A 20,000-nucleotide genomic window follows, 5' to 3' on the forward strand; every position below is an offset into this window, starting at 1 on the left:
ATAATTCAATGTGCATTTTCATTTTTCACCCACTCGTATATTAGGGCTGGGCAGTATATCAATATTATATCGATATTTTGATATGAGACTAGATATCGTCTTAGATTTAGGTTATCGTAATATGGCATTACAGTAAAGTGATACTACTCATTACTGATAATTATTTATCAAAAATCTCATTATGTACATATTTTGTAAAAGCACCAATAGTCAACCCTATAATATCATCGCGATATTGATATCGAGCTATTTGGTAAGAAATATTGTGATATTTTATTTTCCTCGTATCGCCCAGAACTATCATGTAAACGTTCTATGGATATATTAAAATGAAAATGGAGAAGCTGTTTTTACATTTGATTTTAAAAGGCATATCCTGCTGTACAGTGGACAAAAATCAAATGTTAATTCAAATTTGAAAATAAAACATGCAATATAAACATTTTAACCTGATTTTCCATTTAAGCAAGCAGTATTTAATTAAAATTAAAATGCAATTTTACAACAGAAAATACAATGTAATTCGAAGTTTAATTTTTTTCAAAGACTTAACCTGCTGTACGGTGAACAATATTCAAATGCAATAAGCCAAACAGCACCCCCTGTCTGTTGCATTTACATTTGACATTATCAATTTAATAAAGTCACATCTGGGCTTCCATACAATCTGCTAAACATCATGTGGTGTGATTGAAAGCTCCATTTACATACGATATGATATGAAATGGAGGAAAGCAGCAAACTCTGACAAACAAATATTTGATGTTTTATTATTTAAAAATGATAATTTGATGATCTAAATCTTTCTTAATTAAATTTCTTTTGACGGACTAAATTAAATAAACAACTAATCAGATCTGGTCTTGACTCCCACTCTAAATATCTTAACGTCATTACCTGAACCAGAGGAGGGAAACAGCTGCCGGGTTGAACTCTCCTCACCTTTTAGGAACCGTCTCTACAGGCTGGACGCTGTCCTCCGTCTCACACTGTCCTACTGGACATTAATAACGTGTCTTTATTTAAAAAACAAGCTCAGCTGTCAGTCTTTATGATTTAAACCTGAGATGAGCGAGTGTGGAACCATGCAGAGCTAGAAATAAGACTGTGTGTGTCTCTGTGATGTCGTTTAGTGAATGAAATAGTCCTCATACAGTATGATCCCTCGGGGACCTGGAGTCTCCTCGGGGAGACCTGGAGTCTCCTCGGGGGACTCCTGGAGTCTCCCCGGAGTCCTTTAGTGCCTCTTGTTTTGGGTCTGACCGGTCGGTCTGCAGCCGTGACTGGAAACGCCTCCGGGGCTGATGGGATTGCTGCTGGCTGACTTCCAGGCTGCAATCAAGATAATGTTAATGAATACGGTAAAACGGTGTTATTGTGCAGCAGCAGCACATTCTTTGTTTTCCAGGAACGGAAAATACTGGAACCCCTCCGGCACATGAATAGTTGATGAAACCGACTCAGTTGGAGTGTTTTCTGGTCCAGGATGACAAGACGAAGGTCATGTGACCGGAAAACCGTTAGAATGGTTGAACATGTTCCTGCTGAGCCGACAGCATGTTTGGTTCGTTCGGAGGAATTTCATCGAGGTCTTTTCTCGTGTCTCGGTTATTTTAAATGAACATTTCAGTGTGTTGGAATTCGATGCATTCAGGGACAAGCAGCTTCATAGTTATTTTCAGGGATATTTCAGGAATTACCAACAGGTCCGTATATCTGCCATGAGGTCACGTCGCGTCCTCCGTACTGTTTCTGGGAATGTGGAGGTTTTAACGACCTCAGTGAGAATCACAAGCTGTAACCTCACTGCCAAATATCATAGTTTTAGAGAGGGTGCCATGATAACGAATACATCTACAGATATATGTGTAAATATAAAGATAAATAAATAAAAGAATAAATAAGTAAATTTAAAAAAATTGGAAATATAGAGAGGAATAGATAAAATAATAAACAAGTCAATAAATAAATATAGAAATATAAAAAGGAATAAATCAAATAATAAAAAAGTAAATAAAAAAATTTGAAATATAATGAGAAATAAATAAAGGAATAAATAAGTAAATAAATAAAAGTGGGAATATAAAGGGAAATAAATAAAAGCATAAATAAGTAAATCAAAGAAATACGGGAATATTAAGAGAAAAATATATAATTATAAATAAATGTAGAAATGTAAATAATTTGTAAATAAATTTAAAATATTTTATTTATTTTCACATGTATTTGTTAATTTATTTATGTATTTTTATTTATATTTTAAATATATATATTAATTTTTTACAAAAAGATTATTCAATTATTTTTCTGTTTATTTTTATTTTTTTTATTCCTTTATATTTCCCTATTACTTTTTGCTCTTCCCGTAGCGACCACTGAGGTCATGTCCTCTGTACTGTTTCTGTGAATTTGGAGGTTTTAACGACCTGGAGTGGGAAACATCAGCTGTTCATAAATCCATCACTTCATTTGTTTTTAACTTGCGGCTCGTTTCAGACTAGAGATTTTCTAAAGCAGGTTTCACCTTCACAGCTGAAGTGATGTCTTCATGTGTAAACCTGGAGTCATATTATTATTCAGTTCAGTGTCTCTTGTATAATTATAATCCTGACTGTGTTGAGACGGCTTTAACATTCAGCCTTTAAATCATCAACATCACAATTTATAGGAACATTTTTTTATTGCCCCGGTTGTAGAAAACGGAGCCAAACATGTCGTAGGACGGTGATGGGATGTTTCCTGGTAGAACGACATGATGCAGAAATAAATCTCACTCACATGCAGGGAAATGAACATTTTATAAAGTATGAAGCAGAATATACAGTAGAGTGTAAATCCTCCGGTCTGCTGTTGACATCAGTCTGAAGGCCTTCTGAGGCGCGAGGAGAGGAATGCCTCCTTGGAAAGAAATCTCTGGTGTTCAGGTTGTTGATAGAAACTCATCTAGAGAGTCATACGGAGGAATCCAGTCAACACTGAAGATGATGATGGGGGTGCGTTGGAGGCAGCCGGTCGTCCCCTGAGGACGTCCTTTACTCTGGCGTCCTGCCTGCAGGATGAACTGTAACACATCCAGTTAACATCAGTCACAGCTGCATGACTGACGCTGTGTGTGAGTATTTATCTCCCCCTTTTACAAACAAACACAATCAACAAAGGGCATTGTGGGTAGATGACAGTCTGGAGTCCCCCGTCCCAATTATGGACAACCACTAATTACCAGCAGAGTGATTAAGAATCAGCCAGCTGTGGCAACAATAGACGGTTTCTGGAGGCGTCTGGAGACGTCTAGAGATGCTGCTGCTGCTGCTGCACCGCTTACTGTACAACTAGCTCACACACACACACACACACACACACACACACACACACACACACACACACACACACACACACACACACACACACACACACACACATGCAGCATCTTAGAAGGATGTTGGTATCGGGCTCTTTCTGAGTTTCTAGACCTTGATGTTGATTTCCAGTCGGAGTCACCAGAGATTTATCAGCTTCAGTCGTCTGATAGTTGGTTGATATCATCAGTTAGGAATCTGTCCTGACTGTCAACAATATACTCCAAGATTTAGAGTAACTTTGGAGCGTTATTTAACCTCTTCATGACCAGCTAGTCTGACATGGTTGGTACAGATGGATTCATCAGGTTTTATAGTTTACTATGATACCAGTATCGGACTCTTCCTCTGGACTTCTTTTGAAACATTTTTCGGATATTTCTTTCGAACATTTTCTGACTTTTTCAGACATTTTTTGGTCATTTTTGGGTCTTTTTTTTTAAATTGTAAAACAAATTTGCGTTCGTCAACAGCCCATATTTACACACCAATCCATCAAGTCTCATTGAGACTAAAATCTCTTTTCCAAGAGCGACCTGGCCAAGAGCCGACAAATACAACAGTCACAGACCACAACACAACATCCTCGTCTCTCCAGTCGACTCGTCACGGTGTTAACAGGGAGCTGCTCACTTCATCTCCAGCTGAGTCTACTTTTATTTATCGTCTCCGGAGACAAAGAAGGAGGCAATGAAGGGAGATAAATGAGAATATGGACGGACAGGAACATTAGAGCATGTAGCGGAGAGGAAGAGGAAGAGGAGGGGAAAGGTTGTTAGAGGAGGAAGGCTGCATGTTGGATGTGGAGGAGCACAGCTGGAGGCCGTCTGCAGCTTCACTCACGGTTACACCACATGATGGGAGGAGAGGTCACGCTCTGACGGAGCTTTTACCGCCACGGTACAGACTACATCAGGAGAACGAGACAGGAAGAGACAGGAAGGAGCTGCTGCTGCTGAGGAGGAAACCTCAGAGTTACCAGTTACTACTGGAAACCAGTTAGGAGGGACAGACTGTAGGCGTCCAGGTGATGATGGAGTTAGGAGGGACAGACTGTAGGCGTCCAGGTGATGATGGAGTTATGAGGGACAGACTGTAGGCGTCCAGGTGATGATGGAGTTATGAGGGACAGACTGTAGGTGTCCAGGTGATGATGGAGTTATGAGGGACAGACTGTAGGCGTCCAGGTGATGGGACAGACTGTAGGCTTCCAGGTGATGGGACAGACTGTAGGCGTCCAGGTGATGGGACAGACTGTAGGCTTCCAGGTGATGGGACAGACTGTAGGCTTCCAGGTGATGGGACAGACTGTAGGCGTCCAGGTGATGGGACAGACTATAGGCGTCCAGGTGATGATGGAGTTATGAGGGACAGACTGTAGGTGTCCAGGTGATGATGGAGTTATGAGGGACAGACTGTAGGCGTCCAGGTGATGGGACAGACTATAGGCGTCCAGGTGATGGGACAGACTGTAGGCTTCCAGGTGATGGGACAGACTATAGGCGTCCAGGTGATGGGACAGACTGTAGGCGTCCAGGTGATGGGACAGACTGTAGGCTTCCAGGTGATGGGACAGACTGTAGGCGTCCAGGTGATGGGACAGACTGTAGGCTTCCAGGTGATGGGACAGACTGTAGGCTTCCAGGTGATGGGACAGACTATAGGCGTCCAGGTGATGGGACAGACTGTAGGCTTCCAGGTGATGGGACAGACTATAGGCGTCCAGGTGATGGGACAGACTGTAGGCTTCCAGGTGATGGGACAGACTATAGGCGTCCAGGTGATGGGACAGACTGTAGGCTTCCAGGTGATGGGACAGACTGTAGGCTTCCAGGTGATGGGACAGACTATAGGCGTCCAGGTGATGGGACAGACACCACTACGTCTCTGATTAGGAGCCACAACAGCAGCTTTTGTATTAGTGTCTAATACTATAAACCTGGAGGGATTATGGAGGCTAATCCAGATAATAATATTATGGGATGAAGGTGAAACACACACACATTAGAGATGAAGGCTGGAAGACAATAAAACACTAAAAACGATAAATTTCTCATATAAACTGTTAGAAATGTTGATCAATTTAATATTGTAAAAACAGAAACACAAGAGAGATGATCAGTGAGTTCAGTCAGAGAGTTCAAATCAGCATTTTAGCGTTTTCGTGTGTCATTTGTAGTCACGCAAACATCCACAGTTCAGGCAAGAAAACCACTTAGTTAGTTAAGGTAAGGGAAAACATCCTGTTGGGCTTAAATAAGTACGTACACTAAGTAAAACACGTTCTGAAACACCGTAACACAACTACAGAAAACACAAACATCACTAATGTAACTTACAAAACAAAACAACTCAGTTCTAATTTCTTTAACGCATTAACGCAACTTGTGATTTTTAGGTTGTAGCGGCTCAGTTTTAAAGCTAGAGTGAAGATACTGGCATCATAGTAAACTATAAAACCTGATGAATCCATCGGTACCAACCATGTCAGACTAGCTGGTCATGAAGGAGGTTAAATAACGCTCCAAACTTACTCTAAATGTTGGCGAGGAAAAACTATCATGTCCATTTTCAAAGGGGTCCCTTGACCTCTGACCTCCAGATCAGTGAATGTAAATGGGTTCTATGGGTACCCACGAGTCTCCCCTTTACAGACATGCCCACTTTATGATCATCACATGCAGTTTGGGGCAAGTCATAGTCAAGTCAGCACACTGACACACTGACAGCTGTTGCTGCCTGTTGGGCTGCAGTTTGCCATGTTATGATTGGAGCATATTGTTTTATGCTAAATGCAGTACCTGTGAGGGTTTCTGGATCAATATCTGTCATTGATTTATGTTGTTAATTGATTTACAATAATAAATATATACATACATTTACATAAAGCAGCATATTTGTCCACTTCCATGTTGATGAGAGGATTAAATACTTGACAAATCTCCCTTTAAGGTTCATTTAGAACAGATAAAACATGTGAGATTAAATACTTTAACGACTAACAGCCCTGATATATTATATCATATTATATATTATATATTTATGTTCATAGAAGAACACAGAAAGAACATGAAAGAAAATGTGTATATGTGTCTTTCAGGACCTTTGCCTCGCTCACTTTAGGCGAAACTAAATTCAGACGGCGTCTGGCGTTACCACGGTTACGCACAATTTCTGATTGTTTTTTCTCTCAAATTTATGATTTCATAATCTATGAGAATATTTAATTTTTTCTCGTAAATTTACGACGACTTTAATCAAAAAATTACGAGTTTTTTCTCGGAATATTACTAATTATTAATAAAATTATTTTAACCTACATTAGCCTTAGTATGCCGTCGTAGTATTAGACAATTACTCTACATCTGGAACACTTTTATATTATCACCTGATGTGATCTCTATGAAACTACAGCACAGCAGCATCTTCATCTCTTCTGACAACAAGAACTCCTCCCTTTGGTTATAGCCCTGAAGTCATTCACCATTACTGACCACAGAGATAAGGAATAAAATAAAAATAGCCTTCTGACTGAGTGGGTTTTTGCCTCGGAGCATCCTCTTAAAGAAGCAGAGCTATTGTTCTCTCAGAGATATCCTGTAGTGAAGGAAGGTTTGTGGTATTTTAAACCTCTCAGAGGAGGTTTCTCTGTGAGTGTGATGCTGAATGTTAATGAGGCTCGGTGCTGCTCTACCTGACAGTTTGACGGCCGCTGTGTGTTGGTGTGTTGGTATGTGTGTAGATGTGTTTCTAGTTCCTCTACCTTCCTCTACCTTCCTCTATACCTTCCTCTGGACCGTTAGGATTCAGGTCAGAGCTCACTGTTGCCGGTAGGAGGGAGATTATCCTGAAAGCAGCTGAGTCGGCGTGTTGAGTAAAGAGGTTGGTTAGTGGATCGTCTGGAGACCCGGAGCTGACTGTCTGCTTCGCCTTCAGCCATGTGGTTGGCTGGTAAAATATGGATTAATCCCCCCCCCTATCTATCTATCTGTCTGTCTGTCTGTCTGTCTGTCTGTCTGTCTGTCTGTCTCCACCATGAAGAGCTGAAACAGAAATAGAGCTGCTTTATTTAACCAGAGGATGTTTTGGTGAAGGTCTCTCCTCTCCTTTGTCTCCGGCTAACTGTTGTTTGTGTTTTTGAGTTTTTTGCCTCTAAAGATGGGAAGTGAAAGGAAGTGTCATATATAGTATAATGTAAAGACATCTGAGACACAGATCTAATGTTGGTTTATCTCTGGTAAACACCAGATCTAAAGTGTGATTCTTTGTGGAGAAACTCACAAAGATCTGTCGATTAAAGACCGACTTTACAATCATCTTTCAGAGGTTGTAGCGGGCTCAGTTTTTAAACTAGAGTGAAGATACTGTTACCATATGAAACTATAAAACCTGATGAATCCATCAGTACCAACCATGTCATACTAGATTGACATGAAGGAGGTTAAATAACGCTCCAAATTTGTGCTAGGAAAAAACAAGATGGCGACGGCCAAAAACCAAGATGGCGACGGCCAAAAACCAAGATGGCGACGGTCAAAAACCAAGATGGCGACGGTCAAAAACCAAGATGGTGATGACCAAAAAAACAAGATGACAACGGCCAAAAAAAAGGAAGACGACAACGGCAAATAATCAAGATGGTGACGACCAAAAAAACAGAACCAATCACCGAAAAATGCAATTCTTGCAGAAATCTCCAAATCACAGCATGGGTTTTTCTATGGTGTTCTTCAAGGTCTTGGTGTCTTAATGTGGTATTTTGGGGGGATTATTGATCATTTTTTATCAATTCTCCGGTGGTAAAAAATGGTTAAATTTAGCACCAAATCTGTGTAACAAATGGTATCAACCCCAAAACTGCTGCAACAACTTATGAGACATAATAGAGCATGAGGAGGACCATCAGATACTTCTTTCATAATGTTCTAAACCTTTATACACTTTTACCATTTATTATCTCTCAGAGGTCTCAGAGGGTTAAATCAACTAATCGATTTGTGTTGTCTGTTAGCCGACTAATAATTTCAGCCCAAACACACGTTGTTTCCTACGGTGCAGTTTAACCGCCGTTGCTTAAAAGAGAAAATGTTTTCATTTAAATAAACAGCAGCTTTTCCTACAAAGTCTTCATTCTGTCCATGTTTCACTTCAGAAGCTGCTTCTCTTCACCGCTGGCCGGACCTTTTCATCCGGAGACAGCCCCGGGTCGCCTCTAATGGCTCGTCCATGTGCCGTCATTCAGAGTGCTGTGACCCCGTTGCTCTTTCCTTAGACCCTCGCTCATGTCACAGTCATTACATAATGACTGATGCACCCTCATGCACACTCCTTTCCTGCGGTGGTTCATAGCGTTCATTCTGAGTACAGTACAGTGTCACTGAGATATTCTGCATTATAACCAGCCTCCTCTTTTCATGTGTAAATGCTGATGTGTCTGAAGTACGCCCAGCTCTCCTACTATCACTGTGAACACTGGTGGATGGTTGATGGTGGATGGTTGATGGTGGATGGTTGATGGTGGATGGTTGATGGTGGATGGTTGATGGTGGATGGTTGATGGTGGATGGTTGATGGTTGATGGTGGATGGTTGATGGTGGATGGTTGATGGTGGATGGTTGATGGTGGATGGTTGATGGTGGATGGTTGATGGTTGATGGTGGATGGTTGATGGTGGATGGTTGATGGTTGATGGTTGATGGTTGATGGTTGATGGTTGATGGTTTCTGTTTCCACCGCCCACGCAGGAGAAGAGGAATAACATTGATCTGTGAGGTCAATCTGGCCCTGATTGAATGGGATCCAGCCAGCGTTCCCAGTACATTCAGTCCATCTGCAGATCTGTAGCTCAGAGAGGCATCGATGTGTCAACAGCTCTGTGTTTACTGTCTCCACTGAGGCGACTCATCCAGGCTGAATATTAAGAGAGGCGTCCATTTAACAGATGAATGAAGCTCAGCGCTGCAGAGGAGGTTTCCAGTTTGGCTCGTACCGGTTCAGATGGTACGTCTTGGCACGCCGTTCTGCTGTGTGGGTTTAGTAGAGCTGATCCTGATTCGATACTATCACAATACCTGGGTGCAGATTCAATATTATGATTTATTGTGATTGTTGTTAACCTTTTTACCACTAGACCATGGAGGGAAAAACATGAATCATACACTTCTAGGGACTTTTACTTTGGAAAATCTCTAAATGAATCCAGTAAAACTGTTTGATTTTCAGCATGTATGTAGTCAGAGACGTCCTGAAGTCAAATATATCAGGATCATTATCAGGAATTATTTATAATTTTTTTCCAGCAATGACATTTCCCTCACAGATTAGTGGTATTTTCTTTTTAATTTATAATGTTTTATACTTCTGGTGAATATAATCCATCAATCTGATTTCCATAGATGTATTTTGTAAATACAGTTCCCTTTGTCAACACCTTATTTTGAAAAGCGGACGTAGTCCCACGTGTCTACTTCCTGTAACTTCTCCAAGGTGGTCTCTAGCTCTCCCGTCAGCTCCGTTCTCTTTATCCATCCATGGTCAGCTCCATCGGGGCCGTTTCAATGCAGAGGACAGACATGTCAGTATCTGGGTGCTCTACAGTCGTAGCGTCGGCCCATTTGACCACGGAGACGAGAGCGACGGCCGGCTCCACCGCAAAGTTACTGCAATAAGATAACGTTTCCTGCTAACCTTTTCGCACCTTTTTTTTGGATATTTAGCTGACTTTTTTTTAGACTTTTTTTCAGACATATTTCAGACTTTTTTAGGTCTTTTTTCTGAAAACTTTTGGTCTTTTTTTGGAAATTTTTGGGGCCATATTTCGGACATACTATGGCTTTTTTCTGACTTTTTTCAGCCTTTGTTCTGGCCTTTTTTTTTAGAAGTTAGCATGCAGCCTTAGCTCTGCTCTGTCTAGCTCTGCTTTTCCTGTCAATGTGTGAAACCCAAAGTGTTTCCATCCTTTACTGGATGTGTAGTGTTTACCACGCTGGATTTAACATGGGAGGGTGCAGGTCGTATCCACGACGACCCTCCAACATTTGTTTTGGTTGACGGATACGGAACGGATATGACGTCACGTTACTCAGACTACCACAATAAAAGCGGTAACTTCCTTCTACCTGGTAAAGAGAGTGCACCGTGTGGTGAGATCTGGTTTAGAGTATATTTGTGGAGGATAAAGAGGCGACATTATCCACCAGCAGCAGTACATCAGCAGCACTAACCAGATCTGGAGTCATCTGGAGGAGAGTAATCGTACAGAGGGACTGTGTACGCTCGATGTGCAGACGGAGAGATTGAGAGAAAAATTGGATTTCAAGGCTTCCCATTAGGAGGGCCGGGTTCAGTCAGTGTACTGTACAGCTGCAGGCGTGCTGATTGTGATAGCAGCCAATACCGGCTGAGGAGGGAGCATCAGTACACACATACTGTACACTCATTCACTAACACATCCCACAATATAGGTCAGAGTTTTATTTACATGGAGATACCAGTTTACAGGGGCTTTGCAGTCGCCTCTTGTTCCTATCAGACCTGCTAAACACCATTAATTCCCTCTTTTCCTGGCGGGTCATCTGCTCTACTGCACCGCCTGGTCCAATCAATAAACACACATTATAAATACTATCAGAATGTTTGTCTGGTTCTGAGGTTAGCAGGTCATCACCCCGATACAAACAGTGAAACCGTTGGACTGACAGTAGGAAGACCAGCTCCTGGTTGGACTGATAGTAGGAAGACCAGCTCCTGGTTGGACTGATAGTAGGAAGACCAGCTCCTGGTTTGGGTCTTGGTGTTTTTGTCGGCAGTCGATTAATTGATTTGTTGATCAGCAGAAAATGAACTGACAACAGCTGGTAATCGATTGGTTGTTAACAACCTCCAGTTCCAGCTTTCTCTTGTTCAAATCACTGTAAATGTAATATCTTTTGGTTTTTGGGAAACGTCTCCTTGGTATCTGGGAAAATGTAACGGGAAAAATAATCGATAGATAAATAACCATTAGTTAAAGCCCTACATGTGTTCGTATATGTAGCTCACTGATTGTGCAGACTCATACCGACTCACGTCATGAGTGGATGAAGCAGCAGTTTTTGGAGGAATGTGGGTCACTTCCCCCGCCGCCTCCCGTCTCTCCAGTGTTCACACACATCACATCTATCCATCCATCTGAGAGAATAGAGACAGTTTATACCTAGAAGTCACAAAACCAGAGTCTTTTACTGTGAGGCTTCAACACACCGCTGTTACAGTCCAACGTCCACAACCCGGTCTCCTACAAAGTTACCTTCCAACACAACTAAACTTCAGTCTCAGGTACGTTTGGAGGGAAACGGTCACAGTTTTAAACACAAAACAAATCTACTTTGCTAGGTTTAGGTTGACATGGATGATGTTTTAAATACTTGAAAGCCGTCAATAATCCCTTCAAAATACCACATTAAGACACCAAGACCTTGAGGAACACCATAGAAAAACACATGCTGTGATTTGGGATCAAAAACTTTTTTTTTTTAGATTTCTGCAAGAATTGCATTTTTTTGGCGATTTGATGGCGAGCACTTGTGTTGTGTTACTCTGCTCAGAAACCCCCTTATTGTCAATCTAGCTAGGAAAGACATCCATCCTCTGAATGCTCTAGGTCTCTAGTCTGATCCATCCATCCTCTGAATGCTCTAGGTCTCTAGTCTGATCCATCCATCCTCTGAATGCTCTAGGTCTCTAGTCTGATCCATCCATCCTCTGAATGCTCTAGGTCTCTAGTCTGATCCATCCATCCTCTGAATGCTCTAGGTCTCTAGTTTGATCCATCCATCCTCTGAATGCTCTAGGTCTCTAGTTTGATCCATCCATCCTCTGAATGCTCTAGGTCTCTAGTTTGATCCATCCATCCTCTGAATGCTCTAGGTCTCTAGTCTGATCCATCCATCCTCTGAATGCTCTAGGTCTCTAGTTTGATCCATCCATCCTCTGAATGCTCTAGGTCTCTAGTCTGATCCATCCATCCTCTGAATGCTCTAGGTCTCTAGTTTGTGGCTGTAAAGTTTCATGAGGCTGTGATTATCCTAGAGGTCACCACGGGTCATTTTATACAGTGAGGTCAATGAAATGTCTCCTATGGGGACTAACATCATCACACATGAATACAGTTGGGCTCATTGGATCCACCAGAGTTTTTGCCAAAATTTAGCTTAACTTTGGAGCGTTCTTTGGCCTCTTTCCTGACAAGCTAGACATGACAAACCCATGGTTGGTACCGATGGATTCATCAGGTTTTATAGTTTCATATGACACCAGTATCTTCACTCTAGCTCTAAAAATAAACCTGCTTCAACTTCTGAAAGACAGTACAGTTGTTCGGGATCGCGGGTCTCAGCGGGTTAATGCCTGTAATTTAATAAACCATCATGGTGCTGCTTGTTTGCGTTCCTGTCCACCACAGAAAGGTGACCAGTAGAGGACATATTACCTTCATGCCAGTGGACAAAGACCCAGTTAGTGGTTTAAATATAGTTGAGTGTGTCGGGCCGGCGGCTGCTCCGCTGTATGTGTGCCACTGTGTTCCTTTGTGCATTGTGCCCTCCATCACCCTCCATCACCCCCCACCCAGTCACCCACCACTCTATTGATCGTCGGGTATCAAAGGGCCGCACCGTGCCCCACAATGCCCCTGTGGTTGCCAAGCAATCAAGCGCCTGATAAACACACTGGCAGAGCTTTACGACGTCCTGTGTTTAACGCACTCCTCCCCCTCCGACGTGTAAACCAGCCATGTATTGTTCCTCCCTGGGAGAGCTGACAGTAAGTGATGTGAACTCTCTCTATTAGGCTGTAACAACACGGAGGGATGACATGACGGTGTTGTTCTGGTTGGTTCATCAGGACGGTGCTTCATGCCTTCAGGCTCCAGGGTTACTAACTCTAAACACTAAAAGCTGGCTGACCCTCCTGCAGCTCCTCCCCTGAGGCATGGAAGCAGCTAAATTTAGCTTTAAAAAGTACCGGTGTGGTTCTTATTGAGTTTACCCCCCTCTGGTCGCGTCCTGCTCCCTCTCCTCCTCTCAGTAAAAGGCTGGTTGTCCGTGACTCACCCAGAGCAGAGCCGAGCGAGTGCCCGATGAATTATTGAACCGACGGTGGAGCCCTCATGAATTATCTAACCGCGCGTCGCCCGGCGGAGCGGGGCAGCTCGTCTCACCAGGAAGCCTCGGTGTCAGAACCACGTAGACCTCGGTGAGGGTCTGATAACAGAACCGGGCCGACCTGGACTCTCACACACACTCAGACATCATCTAACCTGCAGTAAAGACTTCTACTGACATCTACTGTATGACTGGCTTTCACAGGCTAAACCATAGACTTTAGGCTGTCGCCATCTTGGTTTCTGGATGTTGCCATTTTGGTTTCTAGATGTTGCCATTTTGGTTTTAGGCCATCTTGGTTTCTGGCTGTCACCATCTTGGTTTCTGGCAATCTTGGTTTTCTGGCGATCTTGGTTTCTGGTTGTCGCCATCTTGGTTTCTGGATGTTGCCATCTTGGTTTTAGGCCATCTTGGTTTCTGGCTGTCACCATCTTGGTTTCTGGTTGTCGCCATCTTGGTTTCTGGATGTTGCCATCTTGGTTTTTGGATGTTGCCATCTTGGTTTTAGGCCATCTTGGTTTCTGGCTGTCACCATCTTGGTTTCTGGATGTTGCCATCTTGGTTTTAGGCCATCTTGGTTTTAGGCCATCTTGGTTTCTGGATGTTGCCATCTTGGTTTTGGGCCATCTTGGTTTTAGGCCATCTTGGTTTCTGGCTGTCACCATCTTGGTTTCTGGCCATCTTGGTTTTCTGGCCATCTTGGTTTCTGGTTGTCGCCATCTTGGTTTCTGGCCATCTTGGTTTTCTGGCCATCTTGGTTTCTGGTTGTCGCCATCTTGGTTTCTGGCTGTCACCATCTTGGTTTCTGGCCATCTTGGTTTTCTGGCCATCTTGGTTTCTGGTTGTCGCCATCTTGGTTTTTGGATGTTGCCATCTTGGTTTCTGGATGTTGCCATCTTGGTTTTTGGATGTTGCCATCTTGGTTTTTGGATGTTGCCATCTTGGTTTCTGGATGTTGCCATCTTGGTTTCTGGATGTTGCCATCTTGGTTTTTGGATGTTGCCATCTTGGTTTCTGGATGTTGCCATCTTGGTTTCTGGATGTTGCCATCTTGGTTTTTGGATGTCGCCATCTTGGTTTTAGGCCATCTTGGTTTCTGGATGTTGCCATCTTGGTTTCTGGATGTTGCCATCTTGGTTTTTGGATGTTGCCATCTTGGTTTTAGGCCATCTTGGTTTCTGGATGTTGCCATCTTGGTTTAAAGCCATCTTGGTTTTAGGCCGTCGCCATCTTGGTTTCAGGCCGTCGCCATCTTGGTTTCTGTTTACTGAGGTAATAAATCAAGTGAGCAGTTCGCTCATTTTCTCATATATCTTGGTTAATGAATGTAAAAGTGGTCAGTTTTGGTGGTGAATACGTTACTGTAGATTCACCGTAAACTGTCCTCTGCTTGATGCCCTCCTGTAGTCTCCATATTGATTATTTAATGTGTGATGGAGCTGCAAAACATTTAGAAAAGTCCCTGAACGTTGTAGTGTGTTCCTGTTGATGGCAGGTAGCCTTGAGATGGAGAACTGTCATTGATAATGGCTTGGCGGCGTCCGGCTGACGCTCCGCGGTGCCTCTTTGTGCCGGTTATTCCCACAGGAAGTCGTGGTTGTGGGACGCCCTCTGGAGTCTCTCTACATATGGCCGCCGCCACGCTGTCATCACAACACACAGCAGCAGGAGACACAGATCCTGAGAGCTCTTGTGTTAGAATGGTTCATTGTTACGACTCGTGTTCCTCCGACTGAGCAGAAGGTCTGATCAGACGTCAGCATCCTGCTGCGTAAATAATTGTACATATTAATGAGGATGATTTTAGTGAGGTACAGTAGAGGAATCATCCTGGTGTTATGTGAAGAAGAAGAAGCGCTCCATTCATTTTAATTATTCATGATCGGTGAAGGAAACATATTGATTGGTGTCAATCACTTCCTTCTAATGAAAGCCGTCCTTCACAGCCAATAACACTCAGATCTCTGATGCAGATGGAGGTCAATGGTGCAGCACTTATTATAACATTATCTAATATTGATATGTGATGATGGTCTTAACAGGTCCTCCAAATTAAACAACAAAGCACATCGATTGGACAGCATGACATTGTTTGTCTGTGCCTTCCTAAACTGTTTGATGATGGGACAGCAACTTGGTTAGGGACGGGAATTATGGAATGCCATTCACGCCAATATTAATTAATTAATTAGATAAATAAATAAATAAATCCTGAAATATATAAATGAGGCAATAAATATGTAAATACATGTAAATAAAAATACACATTTATTTATTTCAAGGGAATTTATTTCTTAGCCACATTTATTTATTTCATAGGCATATTTATAATTTATTTATGCATTTATTTATTTATTTGTTTAATATTGGCTTAAATTATATTCCATAAAGAAAGACGGTGGTTTGGGTTAAAATAAGTTCTTTTTTTGTTTTTTTTGTAAACATTTGTTTATTTTTATTCTAAACATTTTAACACATTATGCATATGAACTCTCCCTGATTAGAATACATGGCATTATATAAAATACAAAAAGTAATAATTGATAACAACAATAATAATAATAATAATAATAATAATAATAATAATAATAACGATAATAATAATAATAATGATAAAAATGTAAAACTAAATCCACATAAATAAATATTAGCTAAAGGTGAAAATTTACTGAAAGAAAGAAAGAAAGAAAAATACAATAAAAATATGGTCACACATATAAGACAGTATACCATAAGAGTATGGAACATTCCTCACAATAAATAAATAAATATATACATCAAAATTAATGAAAAAGGCTATGAAATACATCCTGAAATAAATAAATGAGGCAATAGATACATAAATAAATTTAAATATAATTACACATTTATTTATTTCAGGATTTATTTCATAGGCAGTTATTTATTTATTTATTCTATTTAATATTGCCTTAAATGACATTCCAGAGGGAAAGATTGTGGTTTGGGTTAAAATAAAAAATTCTTTTAGTGATTTTATAATTTTATAGATTTAACACATTATACAAACTCCCCAATTATAACACATTATATAAAATACAAAATATTATTAGTAATAATAATGATAATGATAACACAAAAGATAAAAACAAAATCCACATAAATAAATAAAAAGTGAATAAATAATTAAAAAAGGATTAAAGGCCAAACTTTACAGTAAAAAAAAGGAAACATGAAACTAAAATAGAATAAAAATACTGTCACACATACAGTATAGGACAGAGTATGGCACACATTCCTCAACATCAATAAATAAATAACCCCAGCCTCACACTTCTAACGCCCCAAGTTACCATTTTTAATAAATTCCAAAGATATCTCCCAAATAAAATAAAAGAATCTCTGAAGCTTTCTTCCTCACGATATAAGTACTTTGTTAAGGTTAAGGGATCTCTCTCCATCTTATTTCTTGTCATCTCTCTGCTGTTGACGGAGAAATGAAGGCCCAGAAAAACCCTTAAAGAGCTTTGAATCCTTCATTTAGAGGGTTCAGGGTTATATGGGGTTATAAATGCATCGTGGGATTAAAGCTCCAGTATTTGTCACATTCAGGGTGTTTTTATCCAGGTTAAACGTCAGGTGTCTGACTGAGAGCTGGACTGTGGTGGATTAGTTCTGATCCAGTCCTGAATGTGATCCGGGTCGGTCTGACGGAGCAGCTGTCACTTTATTCTGACCGGAGAGAGAGAGAATGAAACGGAGGAGAATCAGAGATTAACCAAGTGATGACACAGCAGCAGCAGCAGCACCTGCCTGATCTCTGCTCTCGCTCTCAGAAAGCACCTCGCTACTCAACCGCCGCTTTCTCCCGTTGCCATGCCAACCACGAGGGCTGGAGCATGCTCAGTCTGGCTGCTTCTCTCCTGTAACAATAGCCAGCGAGAGAGCTCACACACACTCAGTGTACTCCAGCTCGCCGTGGGAGCGACACGGAGACGAGAGAGAGGCTGATAACACACACCGACTAACACACACACTCCTTCAGCAACAAAGGTGAGTACACACACACACACACCTGCACACGTTAACCCTGTGAGAGCTGGATTCTACATCCTCGTGGTGACCAAACTGGAGATATAGAGGAAGCATGTGTCTCTGTATGTGAATCATTTTGATCATATATAGCAGCATCCTTACATGTGTGTTTTTATGAATGGTGGCAGCAGGTGGACTCTTTCTTCTGCTCAGCCGGAGGTCGGAGGTGTGCTGTAGTAGTTTGACAAAGCGGAGCAGGGAGCGCTCAATAATTCATGGAGCCTTGTATGGAGGGAAGTGAGGGGATGACAGCAGGTGTAATGTGATGCTTTGCATGGACTCCGCTTTATAACCTCATGTTTGCATATTTCTTAAAAGCCTGGTCTTTGTGCGCTGATCTGCAGATAGAAGTCTAGAAGGTGAAAGTGTCTCCTAGAAGATGAATAGATGTGATCTGAGGGAGCGTCTATCTCAGATATCAGATCCTCCTCCTGTAGTCTGGCCTCATCCCTCCCTCAGAGGATCCTCTCTGACTGACTGAGAGGGAGAGTAATAGATTAATAGTTGTGGCTGATGGATTCCCGGCTGGTCGATAGTGAGTTCCTCTTGTTGTGTTTGTGTGTGTTGAATGAATATAAATGTTCAGGTCTTCTATGTAAACTAGAGGTTCAACCAGCGCCGGGGGATGTGGGTCTGAATCAATATGATAATATCGTAATAATACGATGTATCGATGTGACTATGAATGTTTTACTGTTATTCATTATATCAGGATAAGAAGAGTCTGTAGCACTAAAACAAAACTGTTTTTACTCACTTTTTAAACAATTCGCTTGAAATTCTTAATTTAAACACCAGGTTGCTTTAACTCCCCTATTTCACATTACAACCCTCTGAGACTCGCAGGATCGTGAGCAGTCCTGACTGACTTTGTTTTAAAGCTAGAGTGAAGATCCTGGTATCATAGTAAACTATAAAACCTGATGAATCCATCGGTACCAACCATGTCATACTAGCTGGTCATGAAGGTGGATTGGTGCGTATATATGGGCTGTCGAAGAACGCAAATTTGTTTTAAAATGTAAAAATAAAATGTCCAAAAAATGTCTGAAAAAGTCAGAAAATGTTCAAAAAAAATCCGAAGAAATCAGAAAAAATCTGAAAAACGTCAGAAAATGGTCAAAAAAAATCCGAAGAATGTCCCAAATTTTACCCAAAAAATTCCCAAAAGAAGTCCAGAAAATGTCCAAAAGAAAGGCAGAAGAAAAGTAAACTATGAAACCTGATGAATCCATCGGTACCAACCATGTCAGACTAGCTGGTCATGAAGGAGGTTAAATAACGCTCCAAAGTTACACTACATATTTTAGCGAGGAAAAACTGTCATGTCCATCCTCAAGGGGTCCCTTGACCTCTGACCTCCAGATCAGTGAATGTGTTATAGTATAAATGTGTTATTGTCTCCTATTCTAAAATGGTGTGTTATATAATATTTCTGCATGCTGGGGTCCCTAAACAGTCTCTGGATTCCATAAACTGGGTCTCACTGTAAAGCTGAGACTCTGGTGGATCCAATGAGCCCAACTGTGTTCATGTGTGATGATGTTAGTCCCCATAGGAGACATTTCATTATAGTGAGACCAGTTTACACAACACAAAGTGCTCGCCATCCAATCGCCAACAAATGCAAATTCTTGCAGAAATCTCCCAAATCCCAAATCACAGCATGTCTTCTTCTCTGTATGGTGTTACTGTGAGGATCTACATCTACAGGCAGCGGGGCTCTGCAGTGTGTCTCTCTGCTCTCTCCGCCCGCAGCCGGAGAGAGCAGGGAGACACCGGCACCCGGTCGGTAACGAGAAGACAACGTAACTCTCTGCAGAGCTCCGTCACTTCACAAGACACGGGAAACCTCTGCTGGTCTGGAGGAGCTGCAGCAGTTATTTCTGCACAAACGTCCACTGTACATTCACTAGATATTCTCAGAGCTAAACTAACTCTTCTGCAGTGTGGAGTGAGCGCACGTTCACGTCTAGAGGTGGAGCGAGTACGCGAGAATGCGCGCGCTGTCTGAGTGAAGGCGAGCAGGCAGCAGAGACGAGGCTCCGGCCACACGTGAGCGCGCATATGCGAGCGCGCATGTGTGCCGACCCGCTACATTTATACGCTTAAAAAGTTACAAACAGTCCCTTTAATTGAATTTGCGTTAACTTGTTATTATCACGCCTAGAATAAAGTTTAGTTTATGTTTCACCACTGAAATTCCAACGAGACCCTGAAGAAGATGCAGACCATAATAATAATATGTTATATTATATATTAGACTGTGAATACATTACTGAGCTCAGACGGCCGTCTAGTGTTGATGCTTGTAAGTCAGGTCTCTGTAAACGGTGCTGACAGTTCATCAATCGCTCTTCATCCTCATTCTAATCCAACCTCCCCTCCACCACCATCACTTTCCCTCCTCTTCCTCCTCCTCTTCCTCCTCCTCCTCCTCGCTGCTAG

General features: G+C 41.8%; 1 long non-coding RNA gene across 1 annotated transcript in view; it reads left to right on the forward strand.

The window, feature by feature from the left end:
• Nucleotides 1-20,000, forward strand: part of LOC141781964 (uncharacterized) — a 22,413-nt gene that overhangs the window by 1,829 nt on the left and 584 nt on the right. The window contains exon 2 of the long non-coding RNA XR_012596994.1: nt 17,085-17,510. This is a non-coding gene — a long non-coding RNA (uncharacterized LOC141781964). The remainder of the gene's footprint in view (nt 1-17,084; nt 17,511-20,000) is intronic.

The sequence above is a fragment of the Sebastes fasciatus genome, chromosome 14 (genome assembly GCF_043250625.1).
Source record: "Sebastes fasciatus isolate fSebFas1 chromosome 14, fSebFas1.pri, whole genome shotgun sequence".
In the NCBI taxonomy this organism is placed as follows: domain Eukaryota; kingdom Metazoa; phylum Chordata; class Actinopteri; order Perciformes; family Sebastidae; genus Sebastes; species Sebastes fasciatus.